Source organism: Hylobates moloch, unplaced genomic scaffold (assembly GCF_009828535.3).
Source record: "Hylobates moloch isolate HMO894 unplaced genomic scaffold, HMol_V3 SCAFFOLD_8, whole genome shotgun sequence".
Lineage (NCBI taxonomy): Eukaryota > Metazoa > Chordata > Mammalia > Primates > Hylobatidae > Hylobates > Hylobates moloch.
In genome coordinates this window covers 18,832,590-18,854,593 of record NW_026652283.1, presented here as the reverse complement: position 1 = coordinate 18,854,593, position 22,004 = coordinate 18,832,590, and the positions used below count along the sequence as shown (strand labels likewise).

The following is a 22,004-nucleotide window of genomic DNA, read 5'->3' as shown; positions in this document are numbered from 1 at the left end:
CTCGATCTCCTGACCTGGTTATCTGCCTGCCTCGGCCTCCCAAAGTGCTGGGATTATAGGCATGAGCCACCACACCTGGCCTCTTCATGCATTTTTCTATAGCCATATTCACTGAAATATTTATGCTATTGCTCCCTAAATATTTAAGAAACATGATAAGTTACACTATTTCTTAGTTCAGACTGCATTTTATCATAAACATGTTGCCTTTTCATGAGATGCAGTGTTGGCTCCTAGGTCTTGGACCATCTAGAAAGTGTGCCAGTCCATGCATCCAATAAAATCCAAGTTTGGAAAAACCATTCATTCTCCTTTATATCAGAGTCCAGGATAATTCTGGTTTCTTTGAATTTCAAAGCATTACTAGAGTGTGGGCTACATTTTCTTGCAACTAGTATTCCTTCCTATATAATTTTTGCTGTTGTTTCTTGAATTACTAAATGTTTTTAAAAATTGGGTGTATTTCTAGCATACAAGTCAAATTATAATAAAACTCAAGTCTCTGCTTGTTTTCATTCTGGATTCTTTTCTGGGCCAAGGATAGCCCAAATTAAGATAAAAAATAAACCCCTGAGCTGTGTGATAACACTTAAGTTCTAGTGCTCAATCCAGGGCCACCACATTGAGCCAGGCAGGCCACATATGCCCAATATTGTAGAAAGTCCTCAAGTTGTGCAATTCGGCAAAGCCAAGGATCCTCCCTGATGCCATGACTTATTAGCTTTACGATATATGACAACATAACTACACGATCCTAATAGTATCCAGTGCTTCACCATGCAGTTGTATTGTGAAAGCATTTCATAAATCGTATTGTTCTATACAAATCCATTTCCTTTTCTCTTTGATAATCTCAAATTCAAGGAGCTTTAAATATATAATATGTTTTCATTATATTTTTGCTGTAAAACTGCCACAGTTTCCTGACATTTAAATTTTCTATCTAGGCTCAATCAATAGATATGGATATGTTTTCGATCTCTGAGTCACCTAATACCTAAGTACTCTGAACAGGTGTCAGCTAAGAAACATACAATCCATTTAGTGGAGACCTATAATATTAGTTTTGTTTTCACAGATGGTGTTGGATTATTAAAGTGGAAATAGGCCAAGAAGTTTTAAAAGTACCTTTCCATTTAAGAGAGGGACATGTACTAAGCTGGGGCTTGTATTATTTAAAGCTATGGTAAGAAATTCAGTGCTAATCTTCTCGTAACACAGTCTGACTAAATCCATTATTTTCTATGTCTCCTAAATTTTAGTTTTCCTGTTACTAATCCCTACATCATACAAATAGTTTCTGGGAAGAAAATATATCATTCACCTTCAATGTGTTTAGTTCGTGGCCATATCCTTTTATTTTCAGAAGTCAGGTAATGGATACTAAGGTGTTGAAACAGAGTTAGGAAAAACAAATAATGCTAAATCTACTACAGTTTGACCATGCGGAAGTCACTTAATTTATCTTTAACTCAGTCTGGGTATCTGTTAAATAAGGCAATAAGGTTTTTTAAACTACTAAGTTTTTTAGTTTATAGAAGTGTTAAGGTAGTTCAAAATGTGTTATTTTTTGAGATATAAATCCAAAGTGTTATCATTATTTACCTAACCATATACAGTATCTACTATTGGTCTTTTAGTTAATAAAGGTGACAGTGTTGTGGAGCAGAAAGATTTGGAGTTAATGAATTCAGCTCTTTCACTTAGCTCTGTGATCTTGGGCAATTACACTTGTATGACTTTGGCTGCCTAGAATCTGACCTACCTTTATATTTCCGGAGAATTCCCAATGGTATGTGTTCTGTTGAACAATTTCCTTCTATAGAACCTGAAAAGAGCCAAAACCTACTTGTCTGTCTCCCACCACCAGCACCAAGAGCGTTGGCACAAAATCTGGGCTTCTCCAAGCAAATGCTTCCATCTGAGACTCTGAACTTGGATTGAGTAAAACAGGCAACAAGAGAGCGGAATTCATTTTGTCAATGGGAATTGCAATGGTGGTACTCTTTTTGGTCAGGATGGAAGTTCCAGGAGTTTCCATTTGGCTACTTCTACCAGGTGACTTTTATTGTATTGTCAAAATGCCGACTGAGAATTTAGCTGATTGTTGATATATCTATCTCAGCTTTATATTGAGAAACTGAGAAAAAAAAAACGGGATGGATTCAGGGTGTGATTTTTATATCAAAATTATAGTTATCATCTGACCTCTCAAAAACTGTCACTCAAAAAAGTGGATTCAATAGTGTTCAAGGTTCCAAACAATTAGTTTTTAGCTCAGAGTTAGTGCTGATTAAGTCCAAAAGCAAGTTTTTTGTAATTTGCAGGCTGTCCTAGTCTACAGGGTAGGCTAGAGGAAGGTTTACACGAATGACATGAAGCCATACTCTACTGCCCATCCTCAAGCATATTTGGGCTCCCCTCAAGTGATCCTGGGTATGTAAAAGTATGGTCATCGGATTACAGTAATTTTCCTCCCTTTATGAGGATACTCTCCAGGCAAATGAATTTATCAGAAACTACATTGAACGTAACCCTAAAAAAACTAAATTTTTTAATGTGCTGAAACTTGAATAACTAAAATACATTAAAAATCTCAAGCACATGTAAATGCTAAATAAGTGAATACCATTTAATTGAAAGACATTAAATCTGTTATTTTTTATTACCAAAAACTCACTTTGAGGTACATACTGCATCAGACCATTTTACAGTTGGAGAAACAGGCAGTGAGCAGTAGCCTTAGAGGATATTAACTTAGAATTTAAAACTTGTGGGTTTTTTAATTTAAAAATCAATCACTCTATAAATAAAATCCCAAAGGTACCAAGAAAATATTTTAATTTCTTCCATTTTGGAATATTCAATAAATATTTGATTTCAGAATTAATTTCACTACTTTTGAAACATGTATTTTGAAAGGAAAATAATTAAGATGGATAATACCACATTCAAAATATACTTAATCTATGGATCATATTATGAAGAATCTCTTTAATCTAAAAAATTATTTTAAAAATTTTAACAATTGGGGCTTGGGATGAAACTATGATAATTAACAGAGTGAGTAACCTAGTGATTGCCAAGTTGACCAATGGAATAGAGTACAGAAGCCCAGAAACAGAAATATTCAAGTATGGAAATTTGGTATATGCAGAGATGAGAAAAGAAGGGACTCTTTAATAAATGGAGTTAAAAAAACAATTATCAGTTACGAGAAAAGATAAATTTGACTTGCATATCATGTCATAATTTAAAAAAATCTCTGAATTGAATAAGGATTGAAAATGTAAAAACTGGGGAAGGTGGCCAATTAAAAGCAGCTAGTGTGTGCTGCTCTCATGGAGAGAAATAGAAAGAGCAAGTGAATACAGTGCCTTCAACTGAAACATCCAGGTAGATGCATTGGGATTCATCAACATCACACTCCAGGGACTGTTGTGGGGTGGGGGGAGGGGGGAGGGACAGCATTAGGAGATATACCTAATGCTAAATGACGAGCTAATGGGTGCAGCAAAACAACATGGCACATGGATACATATGTAACAAACCTGCACATTGTGCACATGTACCCTAAAACCTAAAGTATAATAATAATAAAAAAAAAAGAAAAAAAAAGAAAACAATTCAAGCGACGAAGAATGGAGAAACGCGAGGCAGTACAATCACCAAGCCAGAGGAGGCTCCCCAGCCCAGGGAAGTGGTGAGTGAGTGGGCAACCCCCGACACCCATGCTTCTCCCGTGGATGTTTGCACCCGTGTCAGGAGATCCCCTCAGGAAACCACTCCATAAGGGCTTGCAATCTGATGCACAGAGCTACGTGGAGTCTTTACAGCAGCCACTCAGGCACACGTGAATCCCTGGGAGCTTTAGATACCCAGGCTTCCCAGCAAAAGTGGCTGCAACTCTGGCAGAGTGGGAGGCTAGGCCCTCATACCTACCCCTTGGAAAGCAGCTGATTCCAGAAGGCTGAGCAGTGATGATCTGCAGGCGCCACTTCCGTGACACTTCACAGGACCCGTTGACTTGGAACTCCAGTAAGCCCCTGGTAGCAGCATTGCACCTCTCTGAGGGAGCTCCCAGAGGAAGGGGTGGGCTGCCATTTTAGCTGTTTCTCAGTTTTAGCCATTGTTACCTTCAGTGTAGGTGCCCTGTGAAAAAGTGGCCAGACTGTTTTTTATGCAGGTCCATGACCCCCACTCAGTGGGACCTCCTGACGGGTCACCAGCCCTTCTTGCTAGTGTTTTCCAGCTGGCAGTGTTTGAGTCTCTCTGAGACGGAGGCCCCAGGTGGGGGGATGGACCGCCATCTTTGCTGTCTAACAGCCTTAGCCATTGTTGCCCTCAGGCTCTAGAGAGTCCAAGGAAACTAGGGAATGAAGCGCTCCCCAGCACAGTGCAGCAGTTCTACAGAGAAGCAGCCAGACTGATTTTTCGTGCAAGTCCTTGATCCTGTTTTTTACTGGGCAGAATCTCCAAACCGAGGACGACAACCACCCCCATAGATGTGTTCAGGCAAGCAAATAGGTTCGTACCTCCTTGGGATGGAGGTCCCAGAGAAAAGAGCAGGCTGCCATCTTTGCTATTTTGCAGCCTTTACTATTGACACCTTCAAGCACAGGAAAAGCCAAGGTCACTAGGGACTGAAGTGAACCCTCAGCATACTGCAGCAGCCCTAGGGAAAAGCGGCCAGGCTGGTTGTTATGTGGGTCCCAAATTTTGTATCTTCTTACTGGGCAGGTCTTCCAGGATTGGGTCTCCAGCCACCCCTTGCTGGGACTACTGAGCGAGTAGGAGCTCTACAACTCCCTGGGACAGAGCTCCCAGTGAGAGGGGCAGGTTGCTATCTTTGCTGCCTTGGAGCCCACACCCTTGCTGCCTCCAGGCTCTGGGGAGTCCATGAAGCCCAGGGGCTGGTCTGGATCCCCAGCACAGAGCACCCACCTCACAGAAAAGTGGCCAGACTGTTCTCTATGCAGGTCCTAGTCCACACTTCTCCTCACTAGGCAGGGCTGCCTGATCTGGGACTCCAGTAAAACCACCTTGCCCCTGCCTGATTGCCTCAATTAGAAACAGCCCAGCAGTTAAAGGAATACCAGCATGCAGAGATGAGAAAAAAACAACACAAGAATTCTGGCAACTCAAATGGCCAGAGTGTCTTGTGTCCTCCAAACAACTACGGCAATTCTCCAAAAAGGGTTCTTCACCAGCCTGAGTTGGCTGAAATGACAGAAATAGAATTCAGACTATGGATAGGAATAAAGATCATTGAGATTCAGGAAAATAGCAAAACCCAATCCAAGGAAACTAACAATCAAAATAAGACAAAATAGGAGCTGACAAACAAATAGCCAGTATAAAAAAGGGACCTAACTGATCTAATAGAGCTGAAAAATACAGTAGAAAAATTTCACAATGAAATCACAAGTATTAATGCAGAATAGACCAAGTGGAGAAAAAAATGTCAGAACTTGAAGACTGGCTCTCTGAAATGAGACAGACAAAAATAAAAAAGAATAAAAAGCAAATGAGCAAAACCTCTGAGATAGGGAATTGTGTAAGGAGGTCAAATATACAAAGTATTGGCATCCCTGAAAGGGACAGGGAAAAAGTGAAAAACTTGGAAAACATATTATATTGTCATGAGCATTTCCCCAACCTCACTAGAGAGGGCAACAGTCAAATTCAGGAAATACAGAGAACCTCTGTAAGAGATCTATGGTAAAGCACCTATAGTGAACAAGACTGTCTTACATACTTAAAATTTTACTAAAACCATAAAGTAGTTCCTAAGTGTTCTCATCACAATAATGGTAGTAGTAATAATAATAAATGAAGAGGGTGTGAGGGAATTTTGTAGTTAATAGATATCTTTATGGCAGATTGCAGTGTCTACTTATATCCAAATTTATGATGTTATATACATTAAATATATATAGCTTTTTGTATGTCAATCGTACCTCAATAAAGTGGGTTTTTTTATATATATAAAAAGAAATACCTGTAGTCCTGGCTACTCAGGAAGGTGAGGCTGGAGGATCACTTGAATTCAAGACTTTGGGTCTAGCCTGGGCAACATAGTGAGATCTCATCTCGAAATTAAAAAATAATGATAATAAGACATCACAGTATCAAGGCTAGTAATCTTTTCTGTGGCCTTCATTGTATTGCCTGATGACACACAAGATTATAATGAAATATGAGGTGCCCTAATTGTAGTAACTAGATATAAAATAAAGTGGAATTAATTTGGAATGGTAAGAAGGGCAGTAGTTTTTTAGCATGTAAAGAAATGAGAAACAGGAATAAGATTGCTGAAACGTAAACAGGAAGAATCAGCAATGTGAGAAACATGTAAATGAATAGAATTAAAGACCTCTGCCACAGAGTATTCTAATTTACTCTGCATTTGGCAAGCATTTCATGACACAGCTTCATCCACTTTAACACTAATATAGCCAAGACAGTGGTCCTCAAATTTTAGCTGAAATCAGAATCACCTGGGAACCTGGTATAACCCTCAGAGGCTCAGGTCTAGCCTCTTCAATAAGCCTGCCCCTCTCTGTTCTTTCTGAGTTCTGGTGTTCTGATATGTACTAAAGTTTGAAAGCCAGCAATTCAGAAAAATACACAGAGGGAAAACTCATAATGTCACCAATAGCTGTAATTATTCCCCAAAAGATAGAACAGAAAACTATTCTTTTCCCTCGGTGCCCATGCAAATCTGTTTTCTGAGGCGAAGTCTTTGGATCATTTTAACAAAACCTAGGTAGATGCCATGTCTCTTCTCATCACTCAGAAAATATAGAGTCTTCTAGTCACTTTTAGTTACAAAAAGCTTGATTTCAGTATTCAAAATATTCTCAAGTAATAGTCAAAGCTCCAAGCTTCATTTAAAGTTTATCCTCTCCTGGCACAGGCTGAGGAATAGGCTGCTAGACTCAGAGTGGGAAGGGCAAGGTTTTTTGGTTTTTTGTTGTTGTTGTTTAAAAAAAAAAAAAAAAATTTAGGTGTTTTCTTCACTGCCTAAGATGTCCACCCCACCTCCCTCTCTCAACGACTGGTTTCAGTTCTAGAACTGTGGGCAGCATATTAAAAAGAAGGTCCAAGAAAGTTCTCACTTGACATGCACCAATGTGGTCTGGATTTTGTTTCTCCTGATTCTTGGAGCCACTGAGCCCTTCTGAGTTCATCAGTTTGGTTACCAATTATTTCCCAATATCCATTAATGGCAGACACTAATTTTATTTTTATCTATAGTATTCTTAAAGTACTCTTAAGGATAAAGTAGAATGGAAGTGAATCATTTGTTCCTGCTGTAATGACTGGCCAACTCAAAACATTAAATGCTAGCTCTGAGCGTTATGATGAATGCCACCTTAAATACATAAAATGAAAAAATTATGTTGACATAATAGATGAAGTCATAATTTGCAGAATTTTAGTAAAATTGGAATTCTGGGATTACATATGCATATGATTAGCTGTTCATTCATTTATTAATTTATTCACTCAATCACCTGTTTACCAAATATGTATTAAATATCTGTTATGTGCCAGGAACCTGTTCCAGGTACAGAGAATACAGTGAATAAACAGACTGAACCCTGCTCTCAGTGAACATCTTCGTGTTACTTGATATGAGTTCATTCCCTGAAATAAGAAAAATTCATTATGAATTGCCTGTTGTAAAGAGAGGGCATGTGTACTTTGAAAGATTTAGATAGAGATTAGTTTGTGACATATAGTTTCTCTCTTTCCCAAATATATTTAAAATATTTATTGTCTCTCTTTGACATAAAAGTGAAATCATGGCTCTCTGTCGAAGGCCAAGGAAAAGGATCCATAATATATTTACATTTCTATCCTTGAAAAAGAATTCTAATCACAACAGAAGACTTTTTTAAAAAAAAGCATTTTAAAGAAATTATAATTTCAAATTTGAAATCTGTCAGCCAAACAATTCGCCAGTCATCTGCATATTTCAAGACTCAGTAATCTCCAGATGTATCTCAATTACACCAATAAAATAAGATTAATTACATGTCAACCCATGTTTTACAACTTGCATAGCTTACTTCAAATGCCTTTGTTCTGCTTACATATTGTGAGGAAGTGTTTATCTTTTTGCATATTTCTGAATGATAGCATATAAAGACATACAGTATTTAGAGTTTTTACAACTTTTTTACTTATTCATGAAACATTATCACTCATAAATGCAAAAGGCATGCATAATGATAAGGAAACCTCTGTGGTTTTCTTTAAATTCAGAAAGAACTTCATTAAAATTCCCACAATGTTATGACTGTTGCAGTCTAGGCCACATAATTTATTTTTATTTTGTGACTTGCTACAAATATATTCTTGCTTAGTCCCAGACTTCTCTCCTAGCTTGATAAAATTTAAGAGCCTCTTTTAAATTTCGATACATTTTGACATCTTCAGTGGGTTTTATATGTACTCAAGTTGTTCTTTCCCTACACGGTTTTCTCATATTATTGAATAAGCTAAGGAAAAACTGATGTTATTACTATGTTTGGTGAACTTTCAAATTTAGTATTAAATGTATGCTCTTTTGTAAAAATCTACTTGCAATTCATGTGTTGAAATGTTTCTTCACCCAACATGGCACATGTATACATATGTAACTAACCTGCACTTTGTGCACATGTACCCTAAAACTTAAAGTATAATAAAAATAAATAAATAAATAAAAAGAAATGTTTCTTCATCTTTTACTCTAATTTAATCCACCAATTGATCAATCATTAATTCAACATTTATCTAGCCCCTACTCTGTTTGACACACTACTCTGGTTGCAAAAAATATAAGTGAACAAAATGAACGAAAATTCCTGCCCTCATAGCACTGTCATGCCCTCTCAATAGTAAACTTTTTTTTTTGAAATGCAACCTTCTAACCACAAAATTTAATTGTGCTCCACTGTCTTCAACCTCTCTTAAAGTTTCAATTATTTATAAGCATAGTTTTTCCATAATATAGATTTCAAAATCACAATAACACAAAGCACATTTCACATCTCTCTTGTTTTCTAAATTTTTCCAGGGCTTACTTTCCAATTAGAAACACCTTGTGTTATAAATGTCTCTTCTTATATCTAAAATTTTTGGTAAAACAATTGGCACAAACAACAGAATGCTCGATAGTTTTGCCATTGAAAATATGAATACGAATAATTTTTAAAATTTAGTAGTATACTTTAAAATTTCTTATGTTGAGAAAATGTAGAAATTGTGGCAGAGGTTGATAGTAGTCCTCCAATGGATATTTTCTCCTTTCTTTGTAATTCAACCTTGCTCTTGTTGGGTTCTTTTTCATTTCTGCTGGCTAGAACATCAATAAGATGCTGGAGTTTAATCAGCCACAGCAGACCGTGAGGTGGAAGCCACTTGGTGATTGTGGCCCAGCACCAAGATAGAAGGCATTTGGATCCCTGGTAATCACGGACCCAGCATTGTCATCTCTGCACAGGTGACATTAGATTCTATTTGAAGAAGAAGACATCCAAATTGTTTCAGACATTGTTATTTGGAGTTTTCTGTCAGTAGCAGGCAAACCTAATTCTAACTAACATAGCCTACAACTTACTTTCACAAATTTAACAATCTATGCTACATCCTGTATAATTCTTACCATCTTGATTATTTATTGAAGATGATGAAATGTTCAGCTATGTCACATGACTATTATTGGCAATAGCATGATTCACCAACTCTTGGAGATTTTCCTGAAAGATAAAAACACCAATGTTTGTTTTGACCTTATTTGTATATAATCACAGATATGTAGAAATAAACCAAATCGATCTTCAACAAAATAGCAAATGACTGGTATTAATAAAAATATCTATGTGGAGAGAGACACAACTAAAAAGGTAAGAGGAAGCCCCACCAATACCAGCTAAGCATGGGGAAGGCAATGCTGGAGTATTTAATTGAGTCATTTCAAGTTGTGTATGACTTTTACTTGCTTTTGTCAAATACAACGTTTATTTCATTTAACCACAGTAAAACGAAAACTATGACTTGTGTTTCACAGTGAGTATAACTGATTTAATGGAATTGTTGCAGTTTTATCACTTTTCTGAGTTAAATTTTGCCTCCCCTAACTATTCTGGAAAATAAAAATTCACATATTCTCTGTTCTTTTTTTCCTTCCTCTACTTAATTCTATCTTATGCATGACATTTTGTTGAAGGCTCGTCTTCATTTTCTAATCAAGATGGCATATATTAAAAATCAGATCCATCATGTGTCATGCAACTATCATATGACACTGATTATTATTCCAAATTCCAATGATTTACAACTGCCGTTTAATAGCCTGAGAGCATTTTAATCCAGGGTAGTTAACATTACTTGAACTGCTACATCATTTAATTGTAACATTATAGATTTACAAGCAAAAGCAAGCCTTGAATTAGAGACAGCAAGTCTACAAAAATAAAAAATCCAACAGAAACCATCAAGTTTTAAAAGTTGATGTCAGAAATATCCCATCTAGTTCAAATAAACTACTGTGAAATAATATACTTTAAAACATGTAAATAAAGAGCTAAGTACCTAAAAGTAAAAAATAATATCTAGATGAAAGAGATAATTTATGTGTTGGATAGTGAGACTGGGCATAAAAAGTCTGGTTCCCAAAACATTTATGAAATATTTACACCATTCCTCAGGAAATGGCTAGAATATAAACAAAGTATCCTACCCAGAAGAGTTTCAAAAATCATTTTTATAGTGGCAATTAATTTAATTTCTGAAACTGAGGAAATTACAAATCTATTGTGAATGTTTATGGTACCTGATAAATCAAGACCAGAAATTTTATCATCATTAACAATCATCAATAATTACAAACCTATTCAAGAGAGTCACATAAGAAAAAAATACTTTTAGCTTAGATGCAACTGAGCAAAAGTATGTTTCAAATTGTTTTTTAGCATGATACACAGAAGTCCAAGTTACATTTTAAAATTTTTGATTCTACTACACACAATTTTAATAGATTTTAATAAATTACTAAACCAGAATTGCAAATGCTATACCTTGGTATCACACCAGCTAAAAAAAAATATGATCAGAAATTCACTTATTTCATAAATATAAAAGTGTGAAAATTTATGGACTTTCATTTTTTTGTAATTTTAATTAAGTTTTAAAAATTTTAGCAACTCTGTGTTCCCCACTGCAGCACAGAGAAGCAATATGGTATTGTGATTAAGAGTGGTTAATCAAACTGTCCTGGGTTCAAATCCAGGTTCTGTGCCATCTGTGTAATCTTGAATAAATTACTCATCTCTACTTGCCTCCGGTGTAAAAATAAGAATAACGTTTATCTCATAAGGTCATGTAAGGAGTAGCTTGCAAAGCTCAGAGCTTCAAGTAAGAAGTGGGCCTAAAAATCCAATTCTGGCCTCATTTACTCTCATTTGTTTACTCTTTTTTAGGTCTTCAAGCAGCAGCCCAAGGAAGGAGAAATAAGGACACACATTTTTGGCTGGATTAGTAACATCTTTCCTTTGTCTTCATCCACCAATGTTCTCGGTACACTGAAATGAAATAAGAAATTTTAAAAATCGTATTTTCCATGTCAGAAGCTATTACATCATTCCATTTGCAATAACATACTTTAATCTTCTCCAGGTTTCATAAATTCTTGGGACAACTATAACAAATGATATTTGCTTGGAAAGCTAAAGAAGAATGCATAGTTAAATTTTTCAAAGTATGACCCCCATTACACTAATACTGAAGGAGAAGCTAAGTGGTTGAATTGGAAGGGTAGGCGATAATATTGCTATGCTTCTGAAAGAGTAACCATTCAGGAAATATTAGGAAATCTTAGTATTTGGATCCAAAGCCCTTGCCAAGAGACCTTGGCAGATGCAGCGAAACAGTCCTTTATTAGATGTGTCAGTCTCAGCTGCACACATATCTTTATAGTCAAGATGTAAACGATCCTCCTGTAGTCACAATGGAGATAAGTGCTGAAAAACCTCTAGAGACAGGCTATTTCACAGCTAGTGAGATTCCCTGGACTACCCATGTAGAATCTCCTTCGTTTCATTGAGGTTTCCTCCCAATATACTCAGGTAATTGATTTTTTTTGATTTTTTAAATTAATTCCACATTAGATTCTGTATTACTATGAACCACACTACCGTTTATGGAAAATTAACATCTGGTTACAAACAACGGTCTCATTGTTTTAACCTCATGTGGGCTTACAGGATTAATGGGAAATTCACTGAAACCAACACTTCCTTATTCTGTTTAAGGATTATCAAAGATTTATGAATTCATTTTATAAAATTTCCATCCTTAACCATACTTTTTAAACACCTTCTAAAAATCAATTACCTCATTTTCAATTAATTAAGCCAATTAAATGATGAAAACTGTTCACGTGATGATGGCTCCACAGTTAACACATTTCAATAAGCTGTTTTGCCTTTCACATATCTTCTGTTACACGCCAAGTACTAATCTCTACCCCGATCTTCTCTATATTAATCCTAATTTTTAAAGGTAGAGACCCATACATTACATCTTAATATGTATTTTTTACATTTAAATTGTAGTCAAGCTTTTTAAAAATTATATCATAGTAAAATGCCTATTTTGCCATTGAAACAGTTCCAATATGACACTAACGTACGAAGGCATCCTTATGAACCCCACAAATACGTACAATTATTATTCGTCACTTTAAAAAAGTAAAGAAAAAAGAGCACTTAGCGTTTCAGCAAATCAAGTCTTGTAAGTAATGCAAATATTGTCTTCTAGCTTCCCAGAAAGTGTGGAACATTGGCCTTCCTTTTCAGATTGATGTGAAAGCTTGGTAAGTATTATTCTTAGACAAATGAGATAGACGAGTGTTCTAAGCTCATCTTTTTGCTCCCAAATCTGGAGAGATAATGATGCCTACTTACGCTCAGATACACTGGGTCATATACCTTCACCAGATCACAAAGCCCAGGTCAGATACATATGTGTGATGGTGTGTTATTTTCTACCTAGAAAATAGCTATCATTCCATCAGCCTTCAGTGTGTTTCTTCTAGGGGCATAAAAGGTAAGATGGCAAGGATGCCTAATGCTGAACACTAAGTGGACAAGTGACCTCCAGCAGGTTAGAGTAGCATAAAAGAAGGTTTAGTTAGTCGTGAAAGGAGCTAGAAGCCAACAATATTTATTTCCTAGCTATGTTACTCTCCTAGCCTCAATTTACTCTTACATAAACAGAGTGAAATCAACACGAGTGACTCACTAGAGCAGAAGAGGGTGCAATATATAGGAGGGCAATGATTTAGACCAGGCAGAAGAATGGGCTTGAAGAAGTCTTTCCCAGGGCAGTTAATACTTTAAGAGAGGCATAGGACTCACCTGGGTGAAGAAGATTTTGAAAGAAAGGTGGCTTAGACAGAAGGGATAGTGAATGTGCAGGGTTATTGTGAGGATTCATGGGATAATCAAAACATTTATACCACATTGTGCTTGGTCCTTAACTGTTAATACGTTCGCTCTTTGGTCCAACAAGGCAGATGTTGCCTAATCCAACAAGAAAATGTTTGCTTTTGGCAAATGTGCTGCCAGCGACATTCCTAGCACTCAACAGAAGAGCACCTTAGAACTATGGAAAGGCATGTCAAGCCAGCTGCACTAGTGTATGACCTCTGCCATTGCACACAGCCCTGCACTTAGGAGGTTTCTAAACTTGTTAATGCTTTGCTATTGCTGTCTTAAAATTCTTAATAATTTTGAACAAAGCGACTCACATTTTCATTTTTCACTGGGCCCCACAAATTACATAGTCAGTCCTACTTATGCTATCAGATAATCCCAATTTGTGTAAATCAGATGGATTCACATTCTGGTTTTCTTACTTCCTAGCTTCATGAACTTCTAGGAGCTTTAACGACAGAAATATCAAAATTTTTTTACTCATTTGTGACGATCAAATATATTTTGATTATAAAACTAATTTTTATTTTTTAAAGTATTACAGAAACAGAGAGAACAGTATTCAGTCAGCTACTGAGATTCTTGTTTATTTAAAAAAATTCACTATTTGGAATGATTTCAAATATCTGGAAATTAGTACATGCCTACTGCCATTTCCTCTCTCTTCTTCTCCTTCTCTTTTTCTCTGTTCCTATTCTCTCCTTTGCAATTGAGCTTATAGTATATGCTAAATACTGTACTGAGTGCCAAAAACACAGATCCAAGCAGACACAGTCTCTTCTCTTGAGGAGCTTATACTTACATAGAAGAAATAGAAACAGAAACTGACAAGGTTGGTGAAGTGTAATAGAAGTGTAATAGGCATTTCATAGAAAAAGCACAGGGTGCAATAAGAATACACAAGAGAGCAGAAGCTAAGATTTGGGGAAGTGATGTGAGTGGAAGTGGCTCTGGGAAGTCTTTCCCAAGAGAGTTGATAATTCAAGAAAGGGACAGCATTTAGATGAAGGAAGGAGGCGTTGGAAGGAAGGTGTTTTAGGCAAAAGAGAAATTGTATGTGCAGTCATAAAAGCTTGAAACACATGTTTCTTATGAGAAAGCACAAGTAGTTCTATTTATCTGTGTCAGAGATGCATGTGGAAGAGCGAAGAATGAGGAGGCTGGAAAGGGAAATAGGCAAAGGCCAGATCCAAGGGTATTATAAGGGGTAAATCAGAGTTGTAAATTCACCCTGAATGTTCCTTGAAAATTATGAAAAGGTAATGAAAGTAGAGAGATGATATGGCTAGATAACAGTGTAGAGATGAATGATAATGCAACTTAGATAAGAAATATTTGTGGAAGAACAGCTGACTCTAGTGATACTATAGAGTGGAAATTCAGAGCAAGCTTCAGGCCCTCAAGAAATATTTTATGGAGCAACTATTAGGGAGCAAGTACTTTGTTAGACGTTCAGAGAACACAGAGATAACTAAGATAGATCCCCTCTTCTCCAGAAGGGTGGAATGCAAGGTAGTGAGTGCAGTGAGCATGCTATTCCCATGATATTGAACAGAAAGGGGGCCCCCAAACTTCCTAAGGGACATAGAGAGTCTTTTGCAAAAGAGCTGACACTAAGTCTCAGAGGAATGTCCTGAATTGAGACTTAAAAGATTAAAGGAATTAATCAGACACAGGATGAGGTAATTAGAAAGAAGGAAATATTCTAGGCAAAGAAAGTAACATAAGCAAAGAAAAAGAAATGAGAACTTATATAGACAGTGCAGAGTCCAGGGGAGAGGTGGATAAGAGACTGAACTGGAACAGTAATAGTAGAGATGAGGAATAAAAAGGAAAGCCAGATTTATGGAATGTTTAGGAAGCATTAGGATGACTTTGTCATTGTTTGGATGTGAGAAGTGATGGAGGTGGAAGAATGAGAGAAGATTTCTTTTCCACCTTGCCTCTTTTACCCCTTAACTGCCAACAACCACAGACGATTTCCCAAGCTATTAATTTTAGCTAAGTTTTCCTCCTCAGGCTATGTTTTAGAAGGAGAATCTGTGGTATAAATCTACAATCACTGTAAATTAATATAACTACAGTCACACCACTGTTTAACCTGATTCCAAAACAGATACACTTGGAATCCCAGCACAAACTCGGTCTTTCAAATATAGCTCCAGACATAGTCATGGTCAACATGTCCCCTTGTCAAACAACAACTACTTACCATCAACTTAATACATGACATACAAGGCATAAAGATATCTCCTTCCTCAAATCAAATTCAAGTGGTTCTGAGACGTGACAGCGTGCTGGCAGTCCTCACAGCCCTGGCTCGCTCTTGGCGCCTCCTCTGCCTGGGCTCCCACTTTGGCGGCACTTAAGGAGCCCTTGAGCCCACCGCTGCCATGTGGGAACCCCTTTCTGGGCTGGCCAAGGCCAGAGCCGGCTCCCTCAGCTTGCAGGGAGGTGTGGAGGGAGAGGCGCGAGCGGGAACCTGGGCTGCGCGCGGCGCTTGCCGGCGGGCTGGAGTTCCAGGTGGGCGTGGACTTGGCGGGCCCTGCACTTGGAGCAGCCAGCCGGCCATGCCGGCCCCCGGCAATGAGGGGCTTAGCACCCGGGCCAGCGGCTGTGGAAGGTGTACTGGGTCCCCCAGCAGTGCCAGCCCACCGGCGCTGCACTCGATTTCTCACGGGGCCTTAGCTGCCTTCCCACGGGGCAGGGCTCTGGACCTGCAGCCCTGCCATGCCTGAGCCTCCCACCCCCTCCATGGGCTCCTGTGCGGCCGGAGCCTCCCCGACGAGCGCCACCCCCTGCTCCACGGCGCCCAGTCCCATCGACCACCCAAGGGCTGAGGAGTGGGAGCGCACGGCGCAGGACTGGCAGGCAGCTCCACCTGCAGCCCTGGTGCAGGATCCACTGGGTGAAGCCAGCTGGGCTCCTGAGTCTGATGGAGACATGGAGAACCTTTATGTCTAGCTCAGGGATTGTAAATGCACCAATCGGCACTCTGTATCCAGCTCAAGGTTTGTAAACACACCAATCAGCACCCTGTGTCTAGCTCAGGGTTTGTGAATGCACCAATCAACACTCTGTATCTAGCTGCTCTAGTGGGGCCTTGGAGAACCTTTGTGTCCATACTCTGTATCTAACTAATCTGGTGGGAACATGGAGAACCTTTATGTCTAGCTCAGGGATTGTAAACGCACCAATCAGCGCCCTGTCAAAACAGACCACTCGGCTCTACCAATCAGCAGGACATGGATGGGGCCAGACAAGAGAATAAAAGCAGGCTGCCCAAGCTAGCAGTGGCAACCTGCTTGGGTCCCCTTCCACACTGTGGAAGCTTTGTTCTTTCGCTCTTTGCAATAAATCTGGCTACTGCTCACCCTTGGGGTCCACACTGCTTTTATGAGCTGTAACACTCACCACAAAGGTCTGCAGCTTCACTCCTGAGCCAGCGAGATGACGAGCCCACCGGGAGGAACGGACAACGCCAGATGCGCTGCCTTAAGAGCTGTAACACCACAAAAGTCTGCAGCTTCACTCCCGAGCCAGCGAGACCACGAACCCACCAGAAGGAAGACACTGCGAACACATCTGAACATCAGAAGGAACAAACAACTCCAGGCGCACCACCTTAAGAGCTGTAACACTCACCGCGAGGGTCCGCGGCTTCATTCTTGAAGTCAGTGAGACCAAGAACCCACAATTCCGGACACAGTTCCACTGTAGAATCATAGAATTGTGGGTTGGAAGGCATCTTAATAGTTATAGAATCCAAATATTTGGGACACTTTCTGCAATTTGAATTTTGTATGCATAATTTTCATGAGGTCAACAGGCTAGAAAGCAAGACAACTTACCACTTGCTTGGATACGTTTTTCTTTAAGTCCTAGTTCTGAGAAATAAAATGATTGGAGGACCTGAGAACAATAAAATATGACGACTGATTTCATAGCCCCATGTACTTTCAAATTCACTTTCCTATGTTGTCAAAGCAAGGTTGATTTTTTTCCCTCCTCATTTAAATGTTTCTCATGCTTTTTGGTGTAAGAATTATATTAAAATGAAATTAGTCACTGCTTGTTTTTGCCTGGCTTCTTTGACAGGAGAAAAGAACACAAGACTAAAAGGAATATAAATCCAAAAGAATGAGTGAAATGGGAATACACAAGGCATGAGCAATAAGACTGTTCTGTCAGAAACAATGAGAATAACTGCTCTACAGCTTACAAACCAGAAACTTACACGTTGTATCTCATTAAATTTTACTTTGAATATTGAGAACATTCAGTACATGGATAATATTTAAAAGTCATAACTCCGGAGGTAGAACCAGTTGATGAATAAATAAAAACTTCTAATCAAAACATAATTTATCTATTATGTACAGGACCGGCCAAAATCTTGTTTTGCCTCCTGGAAAATTATTTACAAGAAAATGATTGCTTAGAATGTTCCTTCTTTAGGAGGCCCCCAAAATCTCTAAATATAGATGGTTACATAAACTAATTCAACCTAGAAAACAAGCGCACCCCCCACTTATGTATACACGTCTTACCAGATTTATAACCTATACTATTTGGAGCAAGGAAAAAGGATTTACATATTGAAGCAAAAGGAAAATTATAATTTTTTTATTATTTGATAAGAGTCACAAATTTCTGACATAAACACATGATTATAAATGGAAGGTGTCTTTCTAATGTATCATACTAGATATGCTATAAGCTCTGAAACATGAGATCAATCCCTGACTAATGGCCAGATAAAAGTCATGACTGAATAAATGGGATAACAGCCAAGGAACAGACTCCTGTGAATAAATAATAATCAAATACCACACATATAGCTTAATTAACACTGCCCTTTACTTATTTTTAAAAATCTTGCATTCATTCAATGAATATTTGAAGATCTACTATATGCTAGACAACTCAATTTGTAGCAAGTTAATGATCATAAATAGGTGATGAAATCTAATCTCTTCCCTAAAAGATTTTTGTCTCATTCACTGCTGATCTTGTGTGCTTTTTTGTTCTTGCTGAAAATGATAAATGTTCACCACATTCAGTAATAATTTTCAGACTTCCAGACAAATGAATTCATAACATACACATTCGCTTCCTGTTAAATACACAAGTTTTACAGTTTTCGTTTCCAGAGAATCCAGACTAAGTTTATTTTTAAGAAGAATTAATGAAATAAGAAAATGATTGCTTCACTGACTTGTCTAGACTCAAAGCCACTGTTGGTCTAGATAGTAACTTCAGTGACATAATTCCTTTTTCCTCAGGGTCCTGTTCCAATTAAAATGAATCTACTCTCCTGTAAAGCTGTCTTTATCTGGCTACCACGTGCTTAATGTGAACTTCAATACCTGCTCCTGACTGGTTCAGATAGGCTTTCAGGACAAATTACTTTATTTTTGCTATTTTATTTTTATTTATATAAAAATATATAAATATATTAATATTTATACATATAAATATATTATATATATTATATATATATTATAATAATAACCCAGGCTGGAGTGCAGTGACATGATCTCCGCTCATTGCAACCTCTGCCTCCCAGGTTCAAGAGATTCTCCTGCCTCAGCCTCCCCAGTAGCTGGGATTATAGGTGTGCACCACCACGCCCGGCTAATTTTTTGTATTTTTAGTAGAGATGGGGTTTCGTCATGTTGGCCAGGCTAGTCTAGAACTCCTGACCTCAGGTGATCCGCCTGCCTCAGCCTCCCAAAGTACTGGGATTACAGGGGTGAGCCACTGTGCCCGGCCAATTTTTGCTATTTTAAGTATCGACTTTGCAATAACTTTTCCTAATATTTTGAAAGGGATGGTCTTATTTCCTTTTGTCTTTTCTACCATAGTTTCCTGGAAAATGGAAAACTTTTTTAGGAATGGAATTTCGTGATTTCTTTTCATTGTTCTGAGCATATATGTTTTTTGTTCATCTGCTTTATTTTCACTTGAGGGCAATGATCATATTTATGGTTGTATTTTGCATTATAACAAAAATATTTTTAAAGCATAATTCATCAGTTTAGTACTCCTCTGCAGATTATGCAGATTAATATAGACATGTTTTTATTATACCAATCTACTAATATTAATGTAGACAGTAGTGATTTTATAATGTTCCAAATAGCTAATTAATTAAGGTTTTCTAAGATTGACACTCTGGAATTGAATTTCTCTAAATATTAATCTACAGAGAACGCTTATGAAATTAGACTGTGGACATATACAAACTAGTGTTAAGGGCTCAATAAAAGAATCTTATTAACCTCAATTCTTCTCTAATTATTCAATGTTTCATTAGGTAACTTGATAACTGTATCTATTCCTTAAAATGCTGAATTGATGTCTCTCTCAATTTGACTCAATATCTTCAACAACTTTCCCAAGGTCACACAGCCAACAACCACCTAGAAATGGATTAAGTTCTGTATAACTGAAAAGCTTGCACGTTCCACAAGAGGCAGAATTCCATCAACACACTGTCCCCTACTCCCCCATATCCTACTGCTTTTCTTATATTTCTACATAAGTGACGAGCAACCTAATCTACTAAGTCACTCAAGTCAGAAAACCAAAAGTCATCTCTAATGGAATGGATGTTTGTGACTCTCAAAACTCATATGTTGGAATTTAATCCTTCATACAGTGCTATTCGGAAGGTAATGAGGTCATGAGGGTGGACCTTTATGGGTGGGATAGGTGTCCATATATAAGGGACCCCAGAAAGCTCTCTCACTCTTTCCACCATGTGAGGATACAATAAGAAAAGGACAGTCTGCAACCCTCGCCAGAAGCCAACCACACTGGCTTTTAGACTTCAATCTCCAGAACTGTAACAAATGAATATTGTTGTTTATAAGCTACCTAGTCCATGGTACACTGTTAAAGCAGCCTGAACTGACTAAGACACCATCTGAGACTGCTCTCTCTCCCTCAGAGGACATTTATAATTAGGCCTTCAGAAGAGGTGAGTTTACTTTTTTGACATTCCTGGTGCCTGACCCTTTATTTCCATTTCTTCTTCCACCATGTTAGATAAAGTATTTATGCTTTTCCCCAATTGAAGTTCTCCTCTTCCCCTCCATCATCAATCTTCTATGCCTTCCTATAATGTCTGGAAATTAAATAACAGGTGTTCAAAAACTATTTTTTAATGGATGAGTGTGTAGAGCAATTCCACTATTCCAGGTAGGTACTTCAGGAGCTAGAATTCCACATAACTGAAATGAGCCAACATAGGCTCAAATCAACTAACCCTTACCAATCCTCCCATCATAAATCCTCCTTAACATAGACAAACTTTCTAAAAGGAAAAACTAACTTCCTGTACACACACACACACACACACACACACAATTCTTGAGTGACACCTTACAAGATAAATTTCAATTTCATTTAGCATGTGATATATTGTTCTCTGTGATCCAAGCCCTTCTAGCCCTTCCTGGCATTCCACACCTGTACCTTATTCTCCAATTATAGTTAACCACTCAGTCTTCCATGAACACGTCAAGAGTTTTCTTGTTTCTACAACTTTGTTCAGCTACTTAAATTATCCTAATGTATTTTGCTTTCCCCAGTGTCTCCTTGATGATGCCCTCTGTTAGTTTCTCTTATGGAGATATTGTGACAGTGTGAATGACTGACCAACATTAATGTCACCCCAAATAATTGGTTTAAATCAGGATAATCTCATTCTTCTGAAGGCTGCACTGTTGGCTTCCCAACTTTTGAGATTTTAGGACTCGGGCTGGCTTCCTTGCTTCTCAGCTTGCAGACAGCCTATTGCGGGACCTCATCTTGTGATCATGAGAATCAATACTCCTTAATTAATTTCCCTTTATAAATACCTATCCTATTAGTTCTGTCCCTCTAGAGAACCCTGACTAATACAGACTGTCCTGTAGGAGACTTAATACAGATTCAGAATGGTGCAAGACACAACTCTAACCTACATCCTCTGTTACTTTGTATGTTTGACATCTATTACAAAACTTTAATTTCTTTAGTGGCAAGAAATCTATCACTTAACTTTGTAATGGTCATATATATAACTCATCTAGTAGACACAATCATATACGTAATCATTTATATTGAAGGTATTGTCATTTAGAAAGCAGAATTATATTTGCATTTGTGATGGTTAATATTGAGCGTCAACTTGATCGGATTACAACAGCAAAGTATTGTTCATGGATGTGTCTGTGAGCATGTCACCAAAGGAGATTAACATTTGAGTCAGTAAACTGGGAGTCGCAGATTCACCCTTAATCTGGGTGGGTACCATCTAGCACAGCTACGATGAAAGCAGGCAGAGGAATGTGGAAAGACTGGACTGGCTTAGTCTTCCAGGCTACATCTTTCTCCTGTGCTGGATGCTTCCTGCCCTTGAACAACAGAATCCAAGTTCTGCAGCTTTGGGACTCTCCGACCCTTGACCATAAACTGAAGGCTGCACTGTTGGCTTCCCTACTTTTAAGATTTTAGGACTCGGAC

General features: G+C 37.9%; 1 long non-coding RNA gene across 1 annotated transcript; it reads left to right on the top strand.

Moving 5' to 3' along the window:
* The first annotated feature begins 1,927 nt into the window (after positions 1–1,927).
* LOC116472752 (uncharacterized) lies at positions 1,928–17,768 on the top strand. Its single transcript, XR_004249164.2, has 5 exons — positions 1,928–2,058; positions 9,357–9,496; positions 11,475–11,571; positions 12,814–12,868; positions 17,589–17,768. It is a non-coding gene; the product is annotated as an uncharacterized LOC116472752 (long non-coding RNA).
* Positions 17,769–22,004: the final 4,236 nt, after the last annotated feature.